Here is an 18,336-nt window from a genome sequence, read left to right on the forward strand (position 1 = left end):
AAATTAAATAAACCCCCCATAACAACAATAAAAAAAACTGGGTAAAGAAGTAAATACATATTTAATAATTAAAGGACTTTTTTTTTTTTTTTTTGCTAAAATTGAATCAATAAAAGATTAAAATCTCCCCATGGCCACTGCATAGATGAGACAGAAAGAAGTCAGTCCAAAGAGATAGGTAATTGCTGCAGATATTTTTTTAGAATATATAGTAGGATAGAGAATTATCCTGTAATTTAACATTGCCTGAATTCCCAGGCTAATGAAATTTCAATAGTAGTAAATACTGTGATAAACATTATCCATAAAATATAAATGTAAAGCAATTCAGAGAGTGAAAGAAACTAATATCTACCAATCACCCATCATGTAACAAGAGTATAATTTAAACTCCACTGACAACCAATAATTTAGAATTCTTAAATTCATATTGTAGATGAAGAAGAAAGTAATTCACTCACCCAACAAATATTTAATGAGTTCCTACTACATGTCGAGTGCTATTTAAAGTCTTGAGAATGTAGCAACTAATGTCGTGTCCTGTTAGAGCTTATATTTTTGTGGAGATTGACAGACAATGAGTATATAAACAAGTATATGTGTTATATGCCAGTGGATGTGTTATAGTGAAGAACTAAGAATGATGACGAGAGACTGAAGATGTCAGAGACTGGACCAGGAGTGCTATTTTATGTAGAGTCAGAGAGTCTGGAAAGAGTGTCATGTGAGAATTTGGGAACCAAGCCAAAAATACACATGAAGAGTCAGACAAACTGTATGATACGCCTCTGTTGGAGTTTTTCTGGTGTCATGCTTACACTGGAGTTATGGGTTTAGGGAGAAAGATCACAGGCGTAACCACTTTCCTCACATCCTATCAAGAGTATATACTATCAATATGATTTATGAGTACTGATATTGACCTTGATCACCTGCCTGAAACACCCGTTGCTCCAATGTAAATTTTCTCGTTTCCTTCCCTTCCCTTATGTACTCACTGGAAGGAAGCACAGTACATAAGCCCCCACTTAATAAGAGAAGAGGTATGCTGCCCCTCCTTTAGGATTGAATGCAAAATTGGTTTGGAAGTCTTCTGCATGGGAGCTTTTGTCCCTTTTCATCATTTATTAGTTTATTCAATCAATTCTTTATAGCAATATGGACTCATAGATACTTTTATTTTTAATACTTTGGGTGATAATCAAAACCATTTTATTAATTTGGTTGCTCAAGTTGTTCCAGCTTCGACAACTGGGAGCACTTTCAGGGGGTTCTCTGGTCTCTTTCACATATCTGGATCAGATTAAGTTTTTTTTTTTTTTTTTTTAACACTAACTCCTTTCTGGGTATACAAGATGTTCCAGGCTAATCTAGTATCTTGCCTGCAGCAGTCCTAGAATCAGCCATTTCTCCAAAGGTTGCTGGGTCCTTTCACTGGAGAGTGGTGTTCAAAACCAGTATCAGGGTGCTTTTTGTACTTATTGCAACTGGGATAGAGTGTCTTTTCAGGCCCCTTCGGCTGACAGAGCAAAAGATCGATCGATCTATCCATCTATCTATGTGTGTGTACATATATCTATATCTATTTCTATATGTAGTCCTCTTTATTAAAGCATAAGTTCTTACCAATGTCGCCAACTGTAATCTGTTATAATTCATATAATCTATAGAGCATTCTACCCTCCTTCCCTGTCTAATCTGATTTGTCAATTTCTACAACAATGAGAAACCCATCCCCTATCATCTGCCGTCCTTTAATTGTTCAATTACAGTGGACATGTGTAGTCGTATCAAAATTGTTAATCAGTAACCCCAGGAGAAGCTTGCTATTTTAACTGGGTATACATTGACTCCATAGATCAAATTGGGAATATCTGATATCTTAACCGTATTGAGTCTTTTAATGTATTTACATGGAATATCTTTCCATTTATTTAGATTTTCTTTGATTTCTCTCATCAAAGTTGTATAGATATACATATATTTTCTTGGATATGTATCTATGTATTACATTTTGGGGTGCTATTTTAAATGATAAATATATATTTTTTAAGTTTCAAATTCCAGTCATTCACTCATTATACAAGAGCAATTGATCTTGTATATTAAGGCTATATTCTGGGACCTAGCTACATTCTAGGGATTTCTTCAAAGAGAAACATATTTAATTTCCTCTTACTAATTTACATACCTTCTACTTTATTTTCTTGTCTTTCTGCACTAGCTAAGATTTCCAGTACAATGCTGATCAGGAGTGGTAAGAGAGAAAATCTTTTTTGTTCTTAATCTTAGGGCAAACATATCAAATTTTTAACCATTAAGTATGGTGTTAGCTATAATTTATTTTTTAATTTTCAAACATTTTTTAATGTTTTAATCATTTTTTGAGAGAGAGAGAGCTGGGGAAGGGGACAGAGAGCGAAAGGGAGATACAGAATCTGAAGCAAGCTCCAGGCTCCAAACTGTCTGCACAGAGCACAACGTGGGGCTCAAACTCAGGAACCACAAGATCCTGACCTGAGCCAAAGTCGGACACTGTACTGACTGAGCCACCTAGGCACCCCTAGCTATAATTTAAATTTAGGTGTTTGTCAATGCTCTTTTTTGTCAGCTTTATTGAGGTATAAGTGACAAAGTTATAAAACACACACACACACACACACACACACACACACATATATGTATTATATATATTCTATATATATTAGCAAAAGAGAGAGAGAGAACATGCGAGTGGGGAGGAAGGCAAAGAAGGAGAGAGAATCTTAAGCAGGTTCCATGCTCCCCACAGGGCTCAGTCTCATGACCCTTTCATGACCTTGAGACCACAACCTGAGTCTAAATCAAGAGTTGGGTACTTTATAGACCAAGCTATGCAGGCACCCCAACAAAGTCATAAAATATTTAAAGTGTACGTGGTAGTCATTTAATATAGATATACATTGTGAAAAGGATTCCTATCTAATTAACACATCTGTCACCACACGTACTTATTTGTCTGATTTATTCACTTGTTTGGTTGTTTGTTTTGGTAAGGAAATTTAAGTTCTGCTCTCAGCAAATTTAAATTCTATAACACAATGTTATGAACTATAGTCACTTTGTTTTATATTTGATCTTCAGATATTACTCATCTTATAGCTGAAAGTTTTTGTACCCTTTTACCAATCTCTTCCTATCTTACATTTGTGTGAGTCACTTACATTTTCAAACGTAAACCACTGCATTAAACAATTAAACACAAACAAAACAAAACAAAACAAAACAAAACAAAACGACAATCAGTGTAGGTCATGTAAGTGTTGAAGCAGGAATTAAAACTTTATAATCAAGCATCAGTTATTTTACACTCTCCCATCTTGTTCTCTGGCAGACTACCCTTAGAAACCAGAAAGCCATTCTCTTCTGGGTTGATGTAGCTAATTATAGACAATGTTATCACTTTCTTTTTTTATTATTATCTGACTGATATTCATGGCCTGTTTTTATATGGATTAGTCATCAGCGATCACTGCTTCAAACATGAACTGAGAAATATCATGGTGTTCTCTCTCCTATCAGGGATCAGTTTTTACATGAATATTTAACTATGTTCTTGTCTAAACAATATACTTCCCATATAATATAGTCAACTGCTTCCTTGCTTTGAAGGATCAAATTCTACATCTTGGTTACAAAATGAATACAAAGCAAACACAAAACCATAAACTCACTAGAACCACCACTCTGGACAATGGATCTCTACTGATTCAAGGCCATCTACATGCAATGTATGCTACTGCTTCCAGATTATTTGGATGTCATTGCTTTTTGCATTTACATATAAATTTTAGAGTCAGCTTTTTAAAAAATTTTGTTAGTGTTTATTTGTTTTTGAAATAAAGAGAGAGCAGAACATGAGCAGAAGGAGGGGTAGAGAGAGAAGGAGACACAGAATCCGAAGCAGGCTCCAGGCCCCAAGTTGTCAGGACAGAGCCAGATGCAGGGCTTGAACCCATGAACTGTTTGATCATGATCTGAGCCAAATTTGGACACTTAACCGACTGAGCCATCCAGGCGCCCCCAGTTTTATACATTACTCAAAGAAATCTTAAGACTTTTCTTTTTATTGGGGTGGCTGGGTGGCTCAGTCAGTTAAGCCTCCAACTCTTGGTTTTGGCTCAGATCATGATCTCGTAGTTTCATAAGTTCAATCACCACGTCAGACTCTGCACTGGCAGCTTGGAGACTGCTTGGGATTCTCTCTCTCTCCCCCTATCTCTCTGGCCCTCCACAACTCAGTCTTTGTCTCTCTCAAAATAAATAAACTTAAAAAAATTTTAAAAAAAGATTTTTATTTTTCTTTATTCCTATGGAGAAGAAAAAGAGATCAAACATCCTTGGGCTTCCAACTATTAGAATATTAGCACAAAGGGTATCAAATTAAAGAGTCAATAGTGAATGAAATAGAGAGAAACACAAGGTGAGTATAGTATCAAGAAGGCTAAGGAAAGAAAATGTTTCACAAAGGTGCACATGGACAAATATATCAAATCCACGTGTCAAGTGAAAGATAAAATAGATAAGAAAACAGAAATAGATATTTGCCAGAACAATAGGGATGCCTTTCGTAATCTGTTAAATACAATTCGGTGAAGTAGGGGGAGCTAAATGCAAATACAGCCCATGAGAAAAAATGTAAAGGTGGAGGAATAAAGACAAAAACTATGAACAACTATCTAGAATTGTTGTTGTGAAGAATAGAGTAAGAAGATATTAGAGAGAGGAAATACGGGATTAAGGGAAATTTGTTCAGGAAATTTTGTTTTACTAAAAGATAGAGACTTCGAAGTGTAAGTTAATAATAATAGAAGTAATCCATGTTTGGAAAAACAATGTCATAAGAGTTTCTCTCAAACTCATTTTAGAATCAAAGTCCCTGCTTAAGTAAACACAATGCTTTACTTTTAGATATCATTGTGGGAAAATGCTAAATATAACTTTTTTTTTTCCAGCTCTAAGCACAAAGAGTCCACTTCATCTTACAGCCCTGGAGTTTTCTTCATTGACAGTAATTTAAAACAACAAAAATAGGCATGTTTTAACTTGAAGTCCTTAATAAACGGCTGCAAAGTATGCATTAGTAAATGTGTAGCAATTATTCTTTCCTATGGTTATGCATTCTGGGTAACAAAGAAGACAGATATTTTGTTTACATATACATTTATGCTATAAATGAAATGTATTAGTGCAAATAATTTTCAAATATGTATTATGTATCAGTTATAAATATGTATTATGTATTCTTGTTACACTAACTTTTTTTTAACTGATTTGGGTGGCCACACTGAAGTTGAATATTAAAAACATAGAATGTAAACAAACGGTCACTTAAAAATGAATCTAGACACTGATGTTACAACTTTCACATAACTTAAAATGGATCGTTTACTTACACTTAAAAGACAAAACTATAAAATTCTTAAAAAATAACTTAGGAGAAAACCTATATGATCCAGGTATGCTGATGATCTTTAGATACAACACCAAACAACCCATGAAAGAAAGACTTGATAAGTCTTCAGTTGATCTTCAGTAAAATTAAAAACTTCTGCTCTATCACAGACAATGTCAGAATGAGAAGACCAGCCACAACCTGGGATAAAAATACTTTCAAGTCACATCTTATAAAGGACTGTCATCCAAAATATACAAAGAAATCTTAGAAATTACCAATAAGAAAACAAATAACCCAATTCAAACTGGGCCAGAAAAGTCAGCAGATACCTCACTAAAGAAGACACACATATGCCACCTAAAAGATTTTCCACATCACGTGTCATCAGGAAAATGCAAATTTAAACAGTAAGATACCACTACATACTTATTAGAATGGCCAAAATCTAGAAAACTTATAGTTCCAAATGGCGATGAGAATAAGTAGAAGCAAGAGGAACTCTCATTCATTGCTGGTGGGAATGCAACATGGTACACTCACACTGGAAGATAGTAAGTTTCTTTCTTTCTTTCTTTCTTTCTTTCTTTCTTTCTTTCTTTCTTTCTTTCTTTCTTTCTCTTTCTCTTTTTTTAAGATATACAGCTTTCTTTTTTCTTCCTTCCTTCCTTTCTTTCTTTCTCTTTATTTTTCTTTCCTTCCATAGACAGTTTCTTTCTTTCTTTCTTTCTTTCTTTCTTTCTTTCTTTCTTTCTTTCTCTTTTTGTTAAGATAGCTTCCTTCCTTCCTTCCTTCCTTCCTTCCTTCCTTTCTGTCTTTCTTTTTCTTTCTTTCTTTTTCTCTTTCTTTTTTACATAGACAGCTTCTTTCTTTCTTTCTTTCTTTCTTTCTTTCTTTCTTTCTTTCTTTCTTTTTCTCTTTCTCTTTTTTAAAGATAGACAGCTTCTCTCTCTCTCTCTTTTTGTTTTAAGATAGACAGTTTCTTACAAAAGGAAACATACTCTTACCATCTGATCCAGCAATCACACTCCTTGGTATTCACCCAAAGACCTGAAAATGAATGTCCACACAGAATCCTGCACACAGATGTTTGTGGTAGTTTCATTCATAATTACCAAAGTTTGGAAGGAACCAAGATATCCTTCAGTAAGTAAATGGATAAATAATCTATGGTATATCCAGACAATGGAATATTATTCATTGCTAAAAAGGAAATAAGCTATCAAGCCATGAAAACATAAGGATAGAGAAATCTTAAATGCATTTAACTAAGTGAAAAAAGGCAATCTTCCTTATATTTAATTTATTTTTAACGTTTATTTATTTTTGAGAAACAGAGACACAGGGTGCGAGTGGGAGATGGGCAGAGAGAGAAGGGGACACAGAATCCGAAACAGGCCCCAAGCTCTGAGCTATCAGCACAGAGGCAGATGCAAGGCATGAACTCATGAACCATGAGATCATGACCTGAGCTGAAGTTGGATGCTTAATGGACTGAACCACCCAGGTGCCCCTGAAAGAAGGCAATCTAAAAAGACTATATACTGTATGATTACAAACATGTGACATTCTGGAATAGGCAAAGCTATGGAAAGGGTAAAAAGATCAGTGGGTGCCAGGAATTGGTGGAGGTGGGACAAATAGGAAAAGGACTCAGGAAATTTTAGGGCAGTGAAAATACTCCACAATACTGTAAAGTTGGATACGTGTCATTAAATATTTGTCCAAACGTATAGAATATTCAACACCAAAAGTGGACTATAATGTAAATCATGGACCTTGGCTGATTATGATGTGTCAATTTAAGTTCACCCTCTGTAACATATGGATCATTCTGCCGGGGAATGTTGATAATGGGTATGTCTATACATGCATGGGTAGGGGCTAGAGATATAGAAGTATCTGTATCATGCCTTTGATTATTTGCTCTGAACTTCAAATTGAAGTAAAAATATAAAGACTTAGGGGCATCTGGGTGGCTCAGTTGGTTAAGTGTCTGACTTCAGCTTTGGTTATGATCTCGCAGTTCGTGGGTTCGAGCTCCACAATGAGCTCTGTGTTGATGACTCAGAGCCTGGAGTCTGCTTCAGATGCTGTATCTCCCTCTCTCTCTTTCTCTCTGCCCCTTTCCCACTTATGCTCTCTCACTCTCTCAAGAATAAATAAATAAACATTAAAAAAATAAAGTCTCAAAAAACATTTAGTGTACACAAAGCCACAGAAATAAAAAAAAAGAGAATGATATTTGGAAATTTTGGGTCACTTGGTAAACTATTCCATTAAAAAATTTAATTTCTGATATTTATTTGAAATGATTTTATGAAGCTATTATTATTACCTTCATACTAAAGCCACACAAAAACCAACAGAAATCACAAAAACCTACAGAGCGATATCCCTCAAGAATATAGACATAACATCCTAAATTATTAGCAAATAGATTTTAGAAATATATAAAAATTGCATGCCAGACCACTGGGATCTGTTCCATGGATTCAAGGACTAATGTATAAAAATGTAAAGAATTCTCAAAAGTCAACAATTTAAAAAATTCAATTAGTAAATTTCTAAAAGGAGAGACATTGCATTGATTCACCCAAAAGGATATATAGAAAGACACAAGAAAAGATGTTGAATATCAGTAGCCTTTAGGGAAATACCACCATAAGCTATCCTGACACACCTACCAGAACAGCCAAAAAAAAAAAAGAAAAAGTGACAATTATAAAATAATATGGAGAAACTGGATCTCTCATACACTGCTAGTGGGTCTGTCTGTATGTTGGGACAGAACTCTGAAAAAAACAAGTTTGGCAGTCAGGAAAGCAAACACATAAAATTCAATAATCACACTGCTGGGCATTTATTTTGGAGAGATGAAACTTACATCCAACCAAATCCTGTATACTAGTTTTTATAGCAGGCTTATTCGTGTTCAATAGTCAAACACAGGAACAAACTGAATGTCCTTCAATAGGTAAATGGTTATCCAATCTGTGGTAGGATAACCATTTCATGAGATACTCAGAAAAAATAGCTGTGAACTATTATTACATATAGCATCTTGGATTGATCTCACGGGTATTATGTTCACTGCAAAAAGCCTCTGTAGAGAGGTCTTATACTATATGATTTCATTTATATAACATTCTCAAAATGACACAGTTACAACAGTGGGAAATAAATAAGTGGTTAACAGGGGTGAGGGATAGTGCAGGGGAAGTTCATAAAGTGGTAGAAAGAGAGATCTTTGTGTGATCGAATAGTTACGCACCTCGCCTGTCATAGTGCTTACATGAAACTATACCCGGGATGAACTGCATGGGACTACACACACATTTACCACTGTCAATTTCCTGGTTTTGCTTATTTTTATTTAATTATTAAGTTTTTAATTTCCTGGTTTTAATATTAGATTCTAGTTACATAAAATATAATCCTTGGGGAACGGTACATTGAAACTTCCATTTTATATTTGTAACTTCTAGAATTTAATCTTTTGTAAAAAATAAAAAGTAAAAGAAAAAAAGAAAAGAAAAACACATCTATGGAATATGAATGCCTGAATGTAATCATCACAGAAGGGAATCTTGGATCTAACCAGAACTGAACCTGATACTTGAGTTTAGTGTACTGACTTTTGGTTAACAGTCTGATTTTTCTGTAATTAAATAATATAGACAATAACGAACAGACAAGCAGATAACAATGAAATATCTTCAATTTCAATGTTTACTTCTCCTCATTGTCAGTAGATTTGACAGTCTGTAGTGATTCAGAATAGCTAGTTAGAGTGAGAGGAGCAGAAAGATTTTACTCTTTAAAACATATTTTACGTAGTGTTAAATTATGCAGAATGCTTTGAAATAAAAGATTAAGCTGGATTTTGTTTTGTTTTGTTTTAACATTAGTTTACTTTTAACTGGAATGAAATTAATTCAAATTGATAAAGTGAAGATGGTGAACTTCATTGCCCAGATGGAAATGGAACAAATACAAGCAATTCATCAGAGCGGTCTTAAAACAAAACAAAAATATTCACTAAGGAACATAAATGTGCTCCTTATTCCTCTTTTAGAAAAAAACACATAGCATACTAAAATACTAAATATATTCTGCCTTCAACATATAACTACTTAAAATATGCTATCTTATGTCATATGAAAGAAATTTCCTGAATATTAAATACTATGTATATAAAAGGGAAATCATCCACTTTAGCTTCATTTTCTGAAAAGTTTTTAAACATAAGTTAGCCTTAAAATATGAAATATTCAAACATATGGAAAATTTAAGTCTAATCTAGTTCTTCCTTTACAGATGTGTGTTCTGTATTAACGCATCCTTTTCCACCATTTTCTATGTTTTATTTATTAAGAGAATTGACTTCAATATATCAGACTATCACCTAAGAGATATTTTTTATGACTAGTTGATCAAGTTAGAATAACTTTTGTTTTCAACTCACAATGATAAAATCATCTTTTGTGAATATAACTGCAAATTTTAATATTTAGCATTGTGTTATTCTAATGCCTAAATTCATTTTGTCTGGTGCGGTTGCTCAGATGACTTGTTCTGCTTTTGTTTTGTTTGTTTGCTTGCTTGTTTTGTGTTTATTTTATTATTTTTTTTTAATTTAAATCCAAGTTAGTTAACACAGTGCAATAATAATTTCAGGAATAGAATTCAGTGACTCATCATTTACATATAACACCCAGAGCTCATCCCAGCAAGTGTCCTCCTTAATGCCCCTCACTGCTTTAGCCCTTCCCCTAACCCAATACCCTCCCAGCAACCTTCAGTTTGTTCTCTGTATATGAGTCTCTTCTGGTTTGTCTCCCTCTTTGCTTTTATATTATTTTCCCTTCCTTTCTGATCACTTGTTTTTTATCTTAAGTTCTAAATATGAGTGAAATCATGATATTTCTCTTTCTCTGACTTATTGTGCTTAGTATAGTACACTGTAGTTCTATCCACATTGTTGCAAACGGCAAGGTTTCATTCTTTTTGATCTCCAAGTAATATTACATTGTATAAATGTACCACATCTTTTTTATCCATTCATCAGTTGATGGACATTTGGGCTTTGTCCAAACTTTGGCAATTGTTGATAGTGCTGCTTTAAAAATTGTGGTGCATGTGCCCCTTTGAATCAGACTCCTATATCCTTTGGATAAATTGCACCTAGTAGTGCAATTGCTGGGTTGTAGGATAGTTCTAGTTTTAATTTTTTTAAGCAATCTCCATACTGTTTCCCAGAGTGGTTGTAATAGTTGGCATTCCCACCTACAGTGCAAGACACTTCCCTTTTCTCCACATTCTCTCTAACATCTGTTGTTGCCTGAGTTGTTCATTTTCGCCATTCTGACAAGTGTGAGGTGGTTTTGATTTCCATTTCTCTGATGATGAGTGATATTGAGTGTTTTTTCATGTGTCTGTTCGCCATCTGGATGTCTTTGGAAAAGTGTCTATTCATTCTTTTGCCCATTTCTTCACTGCATTATTTGTTTTTTGGGTGTTGAGTTTGATGATTTCTTTATAGATTTTGGATATTAACCCTTCATCTGGTATGTCATTTGCAAATATCTTCTCCCATTCTCTCGGTTGGCTTTTAGTTTTGTTGATAATTTTCTTTGCTGTGCAGGAGCTTTCTATCTTGATGAGATCCCAATAGTTCATTTTGCTTTTATTCCCTTGCTTCTGGAGACATGTCAAGTAAGGATTTGCTGTGGCTGAGGTCAAAGAGGTCATTGCCTGTTTTCTCCTCTAGGATTCTGATGGCTTCCTGTGTTACATTTAGGTCTTTCATCCGGTTTTGGTTTTTTTTTTTTTTTGTTTTGTTTTTTTTTTTTAATTTTTGTGTATGGTGTAAGAAAGTGGTCCAGGTTCATTCTTCTGCATGTCTCTGTCCAATTTTTCTCCACACCACTTGCTGAAGAGACTGTCTTTTTTCCATTGGATATTTTTCCTTGCTTTGTCAAAGATTAGTTGGCCCTATGTTTGTGGGTCCATTTCTGGGTTCTCTGTTCTGTTCCACTGATCTGTGTCTGTTTTTGTACCCGTACCATATGGTCTTGATGATAACAGCTTTGTAATACAGCTTGAAGTCTGGAATTGTGATGCCTACAGCTTTGGTTTTCCTTTTCGGAATTGCTTTGGCTATTCAGGTTCTTTTCTGGTTCCATACAAATTTTAGTATTGTTTGTTCTAGTTCTGTGAAGAATGCTGGTATTACTCTGAAAGGGATTCCACTGAACATGTAGATTGCTTTGGATAGTATCGACATTTTAACAATATTTGCTCTTCCTATCCATTAGATGGAATGTTGTTTCTTTTTAAAGTTTTTATGTGTCTTCTTCAATTTCTTTCATAAGCTTTCTACAGTTTTCAGTGTAAAGATTTTTCACCTCTTTTGTTAAGTTTATTCCTAGGTATTTTTATGGTTTTTTTTTTTTTTGTTGCAATGATAAATGGGATCAATTTCTTGATTTCTCTTTCTGCTGCTTCATTATTGGCATGTAGTAATGCAGCCAATTTCTGTACATTGATTTTATATCCTATGACTTTGCTGAATCTGTGTGTCAGTTCTAGCAGTTTTTTGGCGGCATCTTTTGGGTTTTCCACATAAAGTATGTCATCTATGAACAGTGAAAGTTTGACTTCCTCCTTGCCGATTTGGATGCCTTTTATTCCTTTGTGTTGTCTGATTGCTGAGGCTAGGACTTCTAATACTATGTTAAATGACAGTGGTGAGAGTGGACATCCTTGTTGCGTTCCTGACCTTAGGGGGAAAGCTCTCAATTTTCCCCCTTTTGGAATGATATTAGCTGTGGGTCTTTCCAATATGACCTTTATGATCTTGAGGTATGATCTTTCTATCCCTACTTTCTTGAGGGTTTTTATCAATAAAGAATGCTGTATTTTGTCAAATGCTTTTTCAGCATCTATTGAGAGGCTCATGTGCTGACCTACTAAAGAATGAATGGGCTAGCCAAGAAATTAAAGAGGAAAATTAAAAAAGTACATGTAAGCCAATGAAAATGATAATGCCACAGCCCAAAGCCTCTGGGATGCAGCAAAAGGCAGTCATAAGAGGGAAGCATATAGCAATTCAGGCCTTGCTAAAGAAGGAAGAAAGGTCTCAAATACACAACCTAAGCTTAGACCTAAAGAGCTGGAAAAACAACAGCAAATAAAATGCAAAGCCAGCAGAAGAAAAACAACAACAGTAAAACAGATCAACAAAACCAGGAGCTAGTTCTTTGGAAGAATTAACAAATTGATAAGCCCCTAGCCAGACTGACAAAAAAAAAAAAAAAAAGAAAAAAGACCCAAATAAATAAAATCGTGAATGAAAGAGGAGAGATCACAACAAACACCTCAAAAATACAAACAATAATAAGAGAATATTATGAACAATTGCATGCCGACAAATTGGGCAATCTGGAAGAAATGGACAAACTCCTAGAAACATAAACTACCAAAACTGAAAGAGGAAGAAATAGAAAATTTGAACAGGCCCATAACCAGTAAAGAAATTGAATCAGTAATCAAAAATCTCCCAATAAACAAGAATCCAGGGCTGGATGGCTTCCAGGGGAATTCTACCAAACATCTAAAGAAGAGCTAACACCTATTCTTTGGAAGCTGTCCCCAAAAAAATAGAAATGGAAGGAAAACTTCCAAACTCATTCTAGGAGGCCAGCATTACCTTGATTCCAACCAAACAAAGACCCCACTAAAAAGGAGAACTATAGACCATTTTCCCTGATGAATGTAGATGTAAAAATTCTCAACAAGATACTACCAAATCTGATCCAGTGATAAATGTATTAAAATAATAATTCACTATAATCAAGGGGGATTTTTTTCCTGGGATGCACGGCTGGTTCAATATCTGCAAATTAATCAACTTGTTCTGCTTTTGTATTAAAATGTGGCTTATTTCTGTCACTCAACTGTAGAGATACTCTATTGCTTTTTATGGCGGTGATCAAATTCTAAGTTCTCTCCTTCCTGTACCTGTAATTACAACTTAAACTATCACATAAAACTTGGTTTTTATCTCCTTTCAAGAGATTAAAATGGGCTGAAATGATCAAACAACAGAAATGGCAAGATTAGTTCCTTTACCCATTCCAGGAGGCCTTATAATCAATCACTTTTGGGGAATGAAAGTTATAGCTGGGTCCCTCGCACATCAGCTGGAAAAGGACTGTCCTGCTTAGATTTACAAAAAAAAAAAAAAAAAAAAAAAGATACTTAAAACGCTGAAAGCTGCCATAAATTAAAGACCCAGTGTTATTTTATAGTTCTAATTCTTTTTTTTCTAGTATAGTTGACACACATATAGTTGACATATTATGCATATATATATATATATATACACACACACACACACACACACACACACACACACACACACACACACACACATAATACTTGACCATCACAAGCATTACAAAAAGTCCGCTCTATTGTTCTGTGAATCATGTTTCCTTAAGCATTCTTCTTTGGGCAGATTATAGGCAGCTGTTAATCACAGCATCTGCATTTTTCCGAATTAGAGTGGTAGACAGAAATCTCATGCTTTTTTCTTTGGGTGCCTATTGTAAGCATAATTTCAGTCCATTTTAGTATGAGTAGCACACGCATATCCTGTCTTCTAGTTTCTTACTGAGTATATAAATCATTTTTCATTTCTGTTATCAGATAAGGTATACTTGTGGTTATTAAGCAATACTTCTGCCTTTTAAGAATGTTGGATCCTAGAGTAATTACTTGTTCAGAGAATGTACATTTGAGCCTGGTCTATTTAAGTTTTACATCTTTGCTTTTCTTTATGAAAAATCAAATCTGAAAACATGTAGCCACTTACATATTAGAAAATGAAATTGAGGCTCCTGGGTGGTTCAGTCAGTTGAGTATCTGACTTAATTTCAGCTCAAGTCATGATCTCACAGCTTGTAAGTTTGAGCCCTGCATTGGGCTACACGCTAACAGTGCAGAACTTGCTTGGGATTCTCTCTCCCTCTCTCTGCTCCTCCGCCCTCACAATCTCTCTCTCAATAAATAAATAAACTTAAAAAGTAAGAAAATTGTTGGTAACTTAAATAACTATATAAAAACACACACACACATATATATGTGTGTGTGTATGTGTATATATATATATATATATATATACACTTATAAACCCAGATTCTAATTTGCTTGCAAAAATATTAAAGACTAATAATGATTATTAATTTTTTGTTCAGTAATGTTGAAGTTTTTAACTATGATGATTATAACCTCGGCTTCCAGAAATTTCAGTAGGATAGGCAAGTAATCAGGCTAGAGTGCTTCTATAACCAATTGACACACTTGTAGGGTAGATATAGAAAAAAAAATATCTACATCCTTACTTTCTCAAGAAGTAACACATCTGATCACAAGGACAAATATTTCTCATAGAGGACTGGAACTTCACTTAGATCCTATGAAGAAGTGCACTTGTCTGAAAAAGTTTCCGAGCAAATATATCAAAGTGCTGCTGGTACCTCAGCTCTCCTTAGGGAGTAGCCAAAAGGATTGAGAGATTCTTTTCACAAATGGAAACGATTCAATAATGATAGTTCAGTCGCTAAACAATGGTAATATCACAGAAAGATGTGCAATTAATTTTTGGAATTACATACTTAGCTGATTTTTATACTTTAATTTCACCCTGGAAGCCTATTTTTCTGCAGGTAAATCAAGTTACTTGTAATTGAGTGTGAATAAATGAATAATATCACCAGATTGTGCTATTCTAGGGAAGCAAAATTAATATACTTTTCAGATTAAACATTTGTAATAAACTTAACAATAGCAATTATTATTACATAATAGTTGAGTCTGTTGAAATTTCAGACATGATACATTGTCCTAGAACATAGAAGAAAAACTGCTAGCAAAGGAAAGAATTCCGCCCCCGCCATGTGTACTTTTTGACCTTTGACACTGTTTCAAAAGCAGGATATCTAGGTATTTTAATACTTTATTGCAGCACAAGCAGTATCAGAGGGCTTGTCTTACACCTACCTACCTTTTGCTTATCACATATTTGTATTAATTGCATATACACTGAAGGAATTTTAGCTGGCTAATATGCTGAAAGGGATAGTTTTCAAACAGTTCTGTGAGACAATCGAGTGTCGCACAAAGTGAGTTAGGGGAGGTTGCTGGCAGGTACATAGGATCAATACCACATGGCTTCTATCCACATTCTAAAAGTAGGCGCTTTTTTTTTTTTTTTTAATGAGTTTACTCAAAGAAAGATTTTAATTTCTAAATAAACATTTGATAAACTGACCATAAAAGAAAGCACAACAAGGAAGTATAAAGAAGGTTATATTAAGAAACTGTAAAATTCAATTTAAGAGGCACCTGGGTAGCTCAGTCGGTTAAGTGTCCGAATTCGGCTCGGGTCATGATCTCGCGGTTTGTGGGTTCTCGCCCTGTGTTGGGCTCTGTGCTGACAGCTTGGAGCCTACTTCAGACTCTGTGTCTCCCTCTCTCTCTGCTCTTCCCCTTTTCATACTCTGTCTGTCTGTCTGTCTCTCTCTCTCTCTCAAAATAAACATTGGAGGAAAAAATTTTCAAAATAAAAATTAAATTAAAATTAAAATATTCTGTGATCCTAGACAATACAACTCAAAGCATTTTCAGTGTTAGTGTGTATAACAAGGATGTATTTTTATTTAAAATGCAGATGTCCAACCTCACTCCAGTCAGAGTGGCTAAAATGAACAAATCAGGAGACTATAGATGCTGGCGAGGATGTGGAGAAATGGGAAGCCTCTTGCACTGTTGGTGGGAATGCAAATTGGTGCAGCCACTCTGGAAAACAGTGTGGAGGTTCCTCAAAAAATTAAAAATACACCTACCCTATGACCCAGCAATAGCACTGCTAGGAATTTACCCAAGGGATACAGGAGTACTGATGCATAGGGGCACTTGTACCCCAATGTTTATAGCAGCACTTTCAACAATAGCCAAATTATGGAAAGAGCCTAAATATCTATCAACTGATGAATGGATAAAGAAATTGTGGTTTATATACACAATGGAGTACTACGTGGCAATGAGAAACAATGAAATATGGCCTTTTGTAGCAACGTGGATGGAACTGGAGAGTGTGATGCTAAATGAAATAACTCATACAGAGAAAGACAGATACCATATGTTTTCACTCTTATGTGGATCCTGAGAAACTTAACAGAAGACCATGGGGTAGGGGAAGGAAAAAAAAAGTTAGAGAGGGAGAGAGACAAACCATAAGAGACTCTTAAAAACTGAGAACTGAGGGTTGATGGGGGGTGGGGGGGGGGGGTGATGGGTATTTAGGAGGGCACCTTTTGGGATGAGCCCTGGGTGTTGTATGGAAACCAATTTGACAATAAATTTCATATTAAAAAATAAAAAATAAAATAAAATAAAATGCAGATGTCCAAACTTAATGCCCAGAGATGATAATTTACTAGGTACTCCTCATGATTTTCAGAGACCATATTTGGGAAAAGGTAGATTAAAGACATCATCCACTTCTTCACTGCCACAGTTTCTACCAACCCTCATTCCGATTAAACACTTTCCCTTTATTTTGTAACCCAGGGGTATAAAATCTATATGAAAAGTACATACATGTAACTATGTTGCAAGTAGATGTGACTATATTCCTTTCCTGCAGGTTCATGTTTGAAGGAGAAATAGGAATGTTGCTAGTGTTTCAGATTTAGTGACTTTAATTATTGATATCTATTGGCATCATGTATAATAATCACATTCAAAAATTAAAAGGAAACAGATACAAGCAATACTACATACAAATAATGGTTTGGAGATATTCCATATATTGCTACAGAAATGAAATACGATATGTAATTTTCACTGGAACATTTTATTTAAAAGATCCTGACATGTAGAAAGGGACACAGCTCATTACCCTTTTTAAAAATTATTTTTAGAAAGGTGTTATTTGAATTAGTTCTGTGAAACTTTGTAATGCTTTTCAAAATACCATGAAATATGCTTTACAAGTAATTTAGTCTATTACATTATTTTTTATCTTTAAAGGGCACATGTACAATTCTGATTTTGCCTAATTCATCTTTCCATTGCAACCTCATACAACATACTACACTAATCAGCAATGTGTTTATACCCATACTCAAGTGATTTAGGGATCTAACCACCATAACATTTCTAAGCCAATGAATACATTTGTTCCTGAGATATTGTAGGTAGAAATGTTGCTATGATTTTCTCAAGATGTGAGCTTATTTAAGAGTTACTAATCTTCAAAGGTCTGTACTACAAACAATTTTATGTTTTGTTTCCAGCATACTTAACCTTTATTAAATAATAGCTATTCCACAATAATCACGTGTGAGTTAAAGCTGTTATTGTGCCAAATGAATCAAAGATGAAAATGTTACGTACTCATTCAAGAAATAAACTCATGGAAAACTTGTTCTTGTGTGTATATCTATATCTAGATATGAAATTTGTTATATATATGTATGTGTGTATGTATATATATACATATATATATATATATATATATATATATATATATATATATATAATTCTTTTTTAGATATTGCTGTATTTTATTCTGTGCTGAGGATTTTTGGGGAAGACCTACTAAAAACTTTGAATGAATGATGAAAAGACTAGTCCTACCCATGCTATTCATAAGCTATCATTAAGTTAGCATTACACTTTATCTTTTTTGAGATCGTAGGGATGAAATGAGCCAAAGGGGAGTGGTTTCAAATATCCCTGTTTAGAAGGATATAATTTCATACATTTTGTAAAGACTATTTTATTGAATGTTCTCATTATGTAATTATTCTAATTATCTAGTTTTATTC

Source organism: Puma concolor, chromosome A1 (genome assembly GCF_028749965.1).
Source record: "Puma concolor isolate L17-30 chromosome A1, mPumCon1.1.hap2, whole genome shotgun sequence".
Classification (NCBI taxonomy): Eukaryota; Metazoa; Chordata; class Mammalia; order Carnivora; family Felidae; genus Puma; species Puma concolor.